Raw genomic sequence first — 8,562 nt, forward strand, 5'->3', positions numbered from 1 at the left:
CAAATGGCATTATCATAGGAAATATGAGGCTTCCAACTCAGCGTTCTGGTACACCAAATTTTCCGAATCATGTGCGCAGGCAAAGTCGTTGTTGCAGCGCGATAAGAGAGCGCACCATGAGTCAGCAGAGCGCAGTTTATATCGATCCATTGCAGTTCTGGAGGTACGTCAAGAACCGTACTGCCACGACTTCATCGACAACAAACATTGCTGACTCGTCTGGAATTCCGATTAGTGAACCCGAACCTGTAGCGAACGCTTTTGCGAGCTATTTTGCCTCTGTGTATTCTTGCAGACGGATTGGTTTATCTGCGCCTGACGTTACTGACAGATGGTAGCGATTGCCTATCAATTCCATTCTTTAAAAACGCTGGCATTAAACTTGCAACCCAAAAACTAAAACCTAAGTTATCGGTCGCATTTGACGGTATCCCGAGTTTTATTGTCAAAGGATGCTCTTCCATTTTCACAACCATTCTAACGCATATTTTTAACCTGTCATTACCGACTTGCACTTTTCCTTCAATTTGGAAAGACCGTGCCGATACATAAGAAAAGAAGATGATCCCAAAAAACTATAGACCCATTTCATTATTATGTCCATTTGCTAAGGTCTACGAAATAGTATTTTCGAAACATATTTCAAGCTTTTTTAAACATAAGATTCTCCCCTCACAACATGTTTTTCTGAGCAGTGGAATCAAACTTTGTGTCATTTCTTAATTTCGTTTCGCATATTGTGTGTCAGCGGGGTCAAGTTGACACTGTATATTTTGATATGTAAGGCATTTGATTCGCTTGACCATTTTTACAAAAGCTTAGATCGTACGGTATGAGTACTACACTATGCACATTGCTTCGCAATTATTTGTCCAATAGACACAACTTTGTACGTATCCTTAGTCATTTCTCCCAGCCTTTTGTAACCCTTTCCGGTGTTCCCCAAGGGTCCATTCTCGGGCCGATTCCTTTTAATGTTTTCATAAACAACCTTAGCTCATGTGTTGTACATTCAGAAATCGTGCAATACGCCGATGACATCAAGTTATTTAGGCAGATAGTACCTGCAGAGGACTGTGTGAAACTAATGGATGATGTCAAATCAGTGAGTAATTGGTGTAGTCTCAACAGGCTGACACTTAATCCCACTAAGACTGTTGTTATGTCATTTGGTAAGAAGCTAAGCCTTTTTTATTTCTGTTACCAACTCGGCAATGCCCCATTGCAAAGGGTGGATTGCACTCGTGATCTTGGAGTTTATACAGACTCTTCTCTTTCTTTTAATACGCATGTCAATAACATTGTCAACGCCACTTTCCGTGCGTTGGGTGTAATATCCAGAATTACACGCGAGTTTTCCATGTCGGCCTGTATTACGCAGTTATACTTTTCAATAATTAGGTCTAAGCTAGTTTTTTTCCAGTTGTGTGGAATTCTATTGGGCGTGCGCACCAAGAGTCAATTGAAAATGTCCAGAAACGTTTTTTTTTTCGAATTTTTTACGACCGCTATGTTGGTCGCACTGTTTATATTGAATATAGAAGACTTTTAGAACGATACAATTGTTCTACTTTGCGTGCCGGACGACGCGACAAAGATCTCGTATTTTTGTTCAAATGCCTTCACGGAGTCATTGATGGCCCTGACCTAACTTCAGCGATAAATATTCATGTTCCGAGAAGATTTTTCCGAATTTCTCTTCCATTTTATGTTAATCAATTCTTCCAAACCTGCCCCATGACACGCATTCAGACCTTCTATAATACTTGCGATGATTCCTGCATTGACGTTTTTAACCCATCTTTTGCAGCGTTCAAGTTTTCTCTTGTCAATTTGTAGAATTATTCTTCCTTTTGCTGTATGTTAATTGTGTATCATTCATTACAAAGGCGAAAGCTGTTAATGAGCACAAAAAATAAAGAAATTAATGAATGAAATTAATCAATCAATAACCCCTATATCAACCCTTTTTAGACAAGTATAAAGCATGCCGAGCATTTTACCATGTTTTGAAAAGCTCTTCAATTCTGACGCGTACTCTGGTTTCGGATTCTTATCCAAGCGCATCTTGGCGGCAGCTGTCCCGCCCTCCGACGACTGAAGTGCGGAACCAAGGCCAGCACAAAAGTCAGCTAGGTAGAGGGGCTTAGAGTGACAAACCGAAGTTCGGAAGTGGTCCCCCCCCTTTGCCGGTTGCCGCAATGTTATACACCAACTGATGTTTACAACAAACCGGAGCGCCCCGAGCGGGCGCCACCGGCGCCGCGCATGCGCAATGGGGTGTGGGCAAGAAACTCGCCGTCGCCCATAAACAAACCATTGAATGCGATGTGTGTCAGCATCTGTGTGAGTCCCCCTGCCCTTTTCGCGCTCGAATTGTTAATTGTACGTTTTCCTGGGGGGGGGGGGGGGGGGGGGGGGGGGGGAAGGTGGGGGGAGGGGGGAGGTGGGGGGAGGGGGGGGAGGGAGGGGGCAATGCTTGACTACTTGAGCGGCCCTCAGCGAAATTACCGAGGCTCGTTACACCGCAAAACTTCGCGTGAATAATGTGACATGTGGCGATTCCTTCCGTGTGGACGCCGCAAGAATGGACGCTAAATCCTGATTCGCGTGATGAGACTGTGCTCACAATTTTCAGCTTCGCGAAGTCGCTCGGGCTGCAAAAGCGTGAACCATAGCTGAGATGGTCGACGTCATACTGAAAATCGCAAGCAGAGGCGGACGAAGTGAATCAGACATAACAAGTCGGGTGATGGCCACTGGTAACCAATGATCAACATCTCCTTGTATCTACTGCTTACATCAAGCTGCTTACCAACCTTCAAACTTAAGTGTTTTGAGGCCTGCACTTACTTGTTATCGCAAGTACCGGGTCAATATTTTGTCTACGGGCCGGTTTCGTCTAAAAGAGCCGACGACAAGCAGAAGCGTTTGAAAGAGCAGACGACAGTTTGAACGATCAGGCGTCCGTTCGAACTTGAAGACGCACTGAACGCAGTCCGCAGGTGGTCCGTACAACTTGACGGTTTTTCCGGCATTCATGTTGGAACAAAACAAATAAATCTGATGACCACAAGTATCCGTGAATTCAACCTAAGTGCTTCCCGCCCAAGCAATCATGGTTTCGACAGCGTCTGGTTTTCTATTTTCACGGCACATATCCAGAATCTCGGAAGAACCGAGCACATGAAAACTGATCTTCAAACCTTTCTCGACTCTTGCGGGTAAAAGCCCTAGTCGCGGCGTCTTGACGAGAAGGTAGGTTTTTGTCTGGTTCCTTTCAAAACAACGCAGGAATGCACGTCTGGCATGGGGGCTTCCGCCCACAGCCCCAGACCGGAAGCGCGCACGACGCGCCACCACCGCGCCTATTGGACTCGAATCCTGCATTACCGTTCGACGTGAACTGGGGCACATTCCTGTGCTTTACACGGAAAAACAAAAGGTCACAGTTGTGTTGCTTGATGGGGTTTTGCAGAAGGTCTACTGTGTCATTCGTATAGGAAGTGTCCTGCTATATAACAATGCATCAACACATACTATTAAACTAGATGCTCAGAGGTGTTTGTTTTTGCAATTAAAAAGTTACAGCAATAATTATTACTTACGAGTATAATATTTATTTCGGCAGCTGTGCCCGTTTTGTGCTCAATTAATGTGAGTGTGCTTTGATGTTATTATAACGTGTGTAGTTTTAAGCATCCTCTCTGCAATGCCTACAAAGGCCATTGGAGAGAATAAATTAATAAAAGATGACCGCATCTCCACGTGGTGAATGATGTTGATTAAGGCGAAGCTCTGGTGGTGCTGATGATACTGATTTTATTGTTCATAGGTAGTGCTGATGGTGCTGATTTTTTTTTTTATTTCTCATAGGTACTGCAGAGTTCCGGGTTGCGTTTCGACTTCATTACTCCTGCTTTATGGTCGGTGAAATGCAGAGCCAGTGGTTCTTCTAGCGGATCAGCTTGGATCCGCTAGAAGCCGTGGGAACGCATCTCCACCGCTTAAGTCAACGGTCCATGTCAGAAAGAGAATGTGTGGTATGGAACGTGGTTATATACGCATTTGAGCATTTGACCGCAGCGCCCTCTCGTCTATAAACGTTGAGCCAATGCATTCAAAGTTTAACGCGATTATATACGCATTTGACCGCAGCGCCCTCTCCTGTATAGACGTTGAGCGGCTACATGCAACGTTTCATTCATGACAGAAACCCCAGCTCTTGAGTTACTAACACATCTCAGAACCCCCTACTCGAAAAGTCCCTCGCACATATTCGAATCCTGTCGACTGCGCAAACATTTTTTCTTTTTATGTGAGCGCGGACGCCGGCCGGATGGACGGACGGACGGATGGACAAGGCTAGACCCTAAGGAGCTTCGCCTCTAATAACATTTTCATACCACTGGAGTTGGTATTCGGATACACCACATGTTCAGGAGAGGTGGAACGAGTTCAGCCCCATGCAACAAGTCGGCCAGTCTGGTATGTCCCATTAATTAATATTGAGGGGTCAGAGATGCCAGTTTCCTCAAAAGGTCCAGCACGTGCAGTGAGCACAATTCTTGATGTATAGACTCTGAAGGCGTAAAAGCAAGCGGAAATATGTTTATTTGATGAGTGTATCAAATATGTTGATTTCCCCTTGATTACATAATTGTTGATTCTTAGCAAATGTTTCCATAGCGAATTTTTCCTGCCACAGTCTCGTGTTGGGCGTTCAGTGTAGTACCTGTGCTCCTTATTGTCGGATGACGCTCCTGGCACGTCGGTGTTCAGTTTGGTCGAGTAGCAACTTTGACTGACTGATGCCGTCTTGTAATCATGCGTCATGCGCCACTACTAACATCTGATGCACTAAAGCTGCAGGACTGGCTTCTGATCCGCAAATTTTCCTGGTAGTTTTCTGCGTCAATGTAGCATGCTCGGGCATCTATTGATTACGCGGCTGTGCCTTTTGCTGTACCGTTGACTTGATGACTGGCAACAATGTTTGTTTGCTATCCAAGCCATTTCACTTCCATTTCGTAATAGCGATTTCTTCTGCATCCCGCGACCACTGCAACTTGTGTAAGTCTCGTGTGGCAAAGTGAAGTCGGGTGATACCTGGTGTCCACTTTTGAGAACAACCAACCATTCTATTTCTTCAAGTCACTCAGTGGCATTCTCTCTCAAAGTAGGAAATTGTGTACTTCGTGGAGTGGACACAGAGAATCGGTGTCGGCAAATTATTAGGTATTGTCCTTGCACGACAACCGACACCAAATCAACTGTCATTGCATTGCCGTTCACTTGCTTTGTCGTGCTTACCTCCCATCAAGGTGACGGGGATCAGGAGCTTCGGGGTAACCACGGCACCAGGGACAAAGGCCGTCGAAGATAATCCTCCTTGTCCCGCAGTCGCTCCTCGAGATGTGGTCGAGGGTCGTCCTGCACGAGCCCTCGCAGGCCAATTCATTGGTACGGGCAGCTCCGGTAGACCTGGTCGGCCTCATGTAGTGGTAGCAGAGTGGTTTTCGGTCGGCCATTCGCAACACCTCCGTTTTCCTCGGTGCACTTTGTTCAGCGCAGACCTACACCCGATGTCGGGAATGCTTCGGCGTTGGGGTGTCTCGCTGAATTGGCATTGAATAATAACGGGCAGCCGGTGGCGGTCGTCATGACATTGTGGCGTAAGTCGCCCTCGGTTCGTCAGACGCCGCTTCGCTCGCAGAAGTCTCCGGTTGAAGTGCCTGTTGAACTTGTTCTGAAACAATATCGGCAATTAAAATAGAAGCCGGGCAACTGATGGCAGGAAGTAGCTTCCTGATCTCCTCCCGGACAACGTCGTGGATGATGTCGCAGATGCCCGGGAGGCGGGCGTCAAAGTTGTAGCTGGAGAACTCGAGTGTCGAGACGCCGGGAAGTTGTTGATGGTGACAGGCTCGGGCATGCAGCGCGTGTTCAATGTTGGAAGCCTCGGTGATATGAACGCTTTGATTGTTGTCGGGGGGTTGCGGACAGGGCTGCCGAAGGTGTTGTCCCTCACATGAGGGACAGAGGATTCTTAGCTTATTGTCTTCTGTAGCATCAGGATCGGCATGGGCGCTCGATCAGGCGCAAAACATCGTCCACAAAAGCGGTGACGCTTTCGTCGGGGCCGTGTCCTGGACAGAACCAGGAATTCGGCTCTGTCTCGTCGATGTTGGCTGACGAACGTGCGCTTCAGCTCGATCTTGCAAACTTCCCTAGACGTTAAGGAGTATTCATGCTTCTCAGACCAGTACCTGGCAGTTTCTTCAACGAAAAGTATGGGTTCTGCAGAAGCTGGTTGTCTGTCCCCTCATTGTGGCGGGCAACACGGTCGTATTGTTCAATCCAGTCCTCGACGTCTGCATGCACCTTGCGTGGAAGGACGTCGGACGGTGAGGTGCGACGGGCTTGCAAACAATGGTGGGAGCGGACGCGGCTTGCTGCTACAGGTTTGTCATTGTTGGCTTAGTCAGCTTCGGTTTTTCTGGCAGGAGTCCGAATTCCGGTGGTTCTTCCTGGTAGCAGCAACTGGCTCGGATTTCAGGTTCTTCGTGGTTTTATTTGCGAGGTTCGTTCTTGTGGTAATCGCTCGTCTTGCGGTTTTTCTGCCGGGCTCGGGATAGGACTTGGTTCACGGCTTGGCGGGGGTTTAAGACGCGAGATAGTCCGCCACCCGTGTCCCGTTATCGGGTAACTCAGCTCAGGAGCCGCCAGGGTGCACACAGAGAGAAGGTCTATGAGTAAAGTACCCGGCACCTCCACCAGAACGTATGATGACTGCCCAGCATGGCCTAGAACTTTCCAGAATAGTAAATATCGATAGAAGATAGGACTGGAACAAGCATCCGTGACAATATAACAAGACTGACAGAAGAGAGTCTATCCTGACCACTAAAAAAGCTGCATTGCTTTAGTGGCATTCTGAACGAATAAATCCTCTCCTTCGGGGTTTGGCGACTGCCGTGGACGAACTGAACTGAAATGGATGTGGGACCACTTTTCTGGAAATGAGCCACTGCAGACTGTCACCGCAAAGCGGCGTGAACGGGGGACCTGGGTAGGTAACACGCTCAATAAAATGTCCATACATGATCGAAATCGCACCCACGCTGTCGGAACGGCCAAACTCAGTTTCCGCAGGTCGGCTTCGCTGCAAAGGTTATACTGCTTATTTTTCTCGTAAAATGTAGCGGGTAAATTTATTTTGATTAAGAACACTCGTGTTTGGCTACATATTGTATTTTATTAATTTTGTAATGATGGCAACTGACATTCCTCAGTCATATCGTTAGTGGTGCAACTGATGTTCCATTATCCGGTGTGTAAAGCCAGGGCACAAAGGGTGGAGATAACGGGACGAGCTCTGCATGTAGCCAGACATGGGTCATATATCTGTTTGTGCTATACACAGCTTGTAAGGCTTGAAGCACCTTTCCACACTACACAATTTTGGTTACAGGACGGCTCCTTGATACTGACGTCAAAGGACTTCGTTGAAAGAATAAAAAAAAAACGACAAAAAGTGTTGTGCTTTTCAACTTACCGGAGAAAGAAATCGATACATACAGGAAGCACTAAAAGAAGAATGGGCCTCCGTAGGTAGGTGCTCGCAAAGGGATACGCTCCTCACATGTATGGTGTACAGTTCTGGAGCCAGGCCAGGAACCTAAGGTGACAGATGTACAGTCTCCCGTAATATGAAAAACACATTTGCTGATTGCTGGTTATGCAGCGTTGCCAAGTCCACCTTGGTCGGACACGCTTTATTTTGAAAAAGAAAATAGAACAAACATTTATTTATTCCTAATCCCAAGCAATGTGTGCTAAGTCAAAAATTTGGGGGTTTTACGTGCCAAATCAACGGCGGGCATCTGGCACGCCCCAGCGGAGGACTGAGGATTAATTTTGACCACCTGGGGATCTTTTGACGTGCAACCGAAAGCTCGGTTACACGGCGTCTTCTCCGCAATAAGCCTCCGTCAGATTGCGGGCACCTCGGCCGGGATTCGAACCCGCCATATGGGGATCCGTAGGCCGACGCTCTCGCCTCGGAGCCACCGAGGCGGCTGTGTGCTAAGCTAAAGCGAATCTACCTAAGCCACCTAAAATGAAATCGTCAGATCGCTTTTCCATATTCCCGAAGGCTGTACAATCTTTGCATTGAGCTCGGTGCGACAAAGTGGAGGAACTATCAGTCTACAGGGACATTAAGCGACTGCTTTCGCTGCCTTCTGTGCTTGTGGAAATCGTTGCTTCTTGGCGTTCAGAGATACCGATTGGTCTTGAACAAAACCAAACACTTTTATATTTAACTGCGCACACTCGTTCAAACAAAAGGGCCACAGTCTCGGGTTCACCGCTCGCTCGCTTTAGTTACAGCTTTCGTTCTGTCCGTCTGAACTTTCCAGGCTGCTGAACTTCTCAGCTGCATCCGAGTGATCCGACCGCTGCGGTACAAATTTCAGCTCGCCCTGCGCTCGATCGTCTTCGCAGAGGCAAGGCGATGACCGTGTCGAAAGGTTCCCACAGTGCATATTTCGCTGCTCG

Source organism: Ixodes scapularis, unplaced genomic scaffold (assembly GCF_016920785.2).
Source record: "Ixodes scapularis isolate PalLabHiFi unplaced genomic scaffold, ASM1692078v2 PGA_scaffold2__306_contigs__length_199485367, whole genome shotgun sequence".
Lineage (NCBI taxonomy): Eukaryota > Metazoa > Arthropoda > Arachnida > Ixodida > Ixodidae > Ixodes > Ixodes scapularis.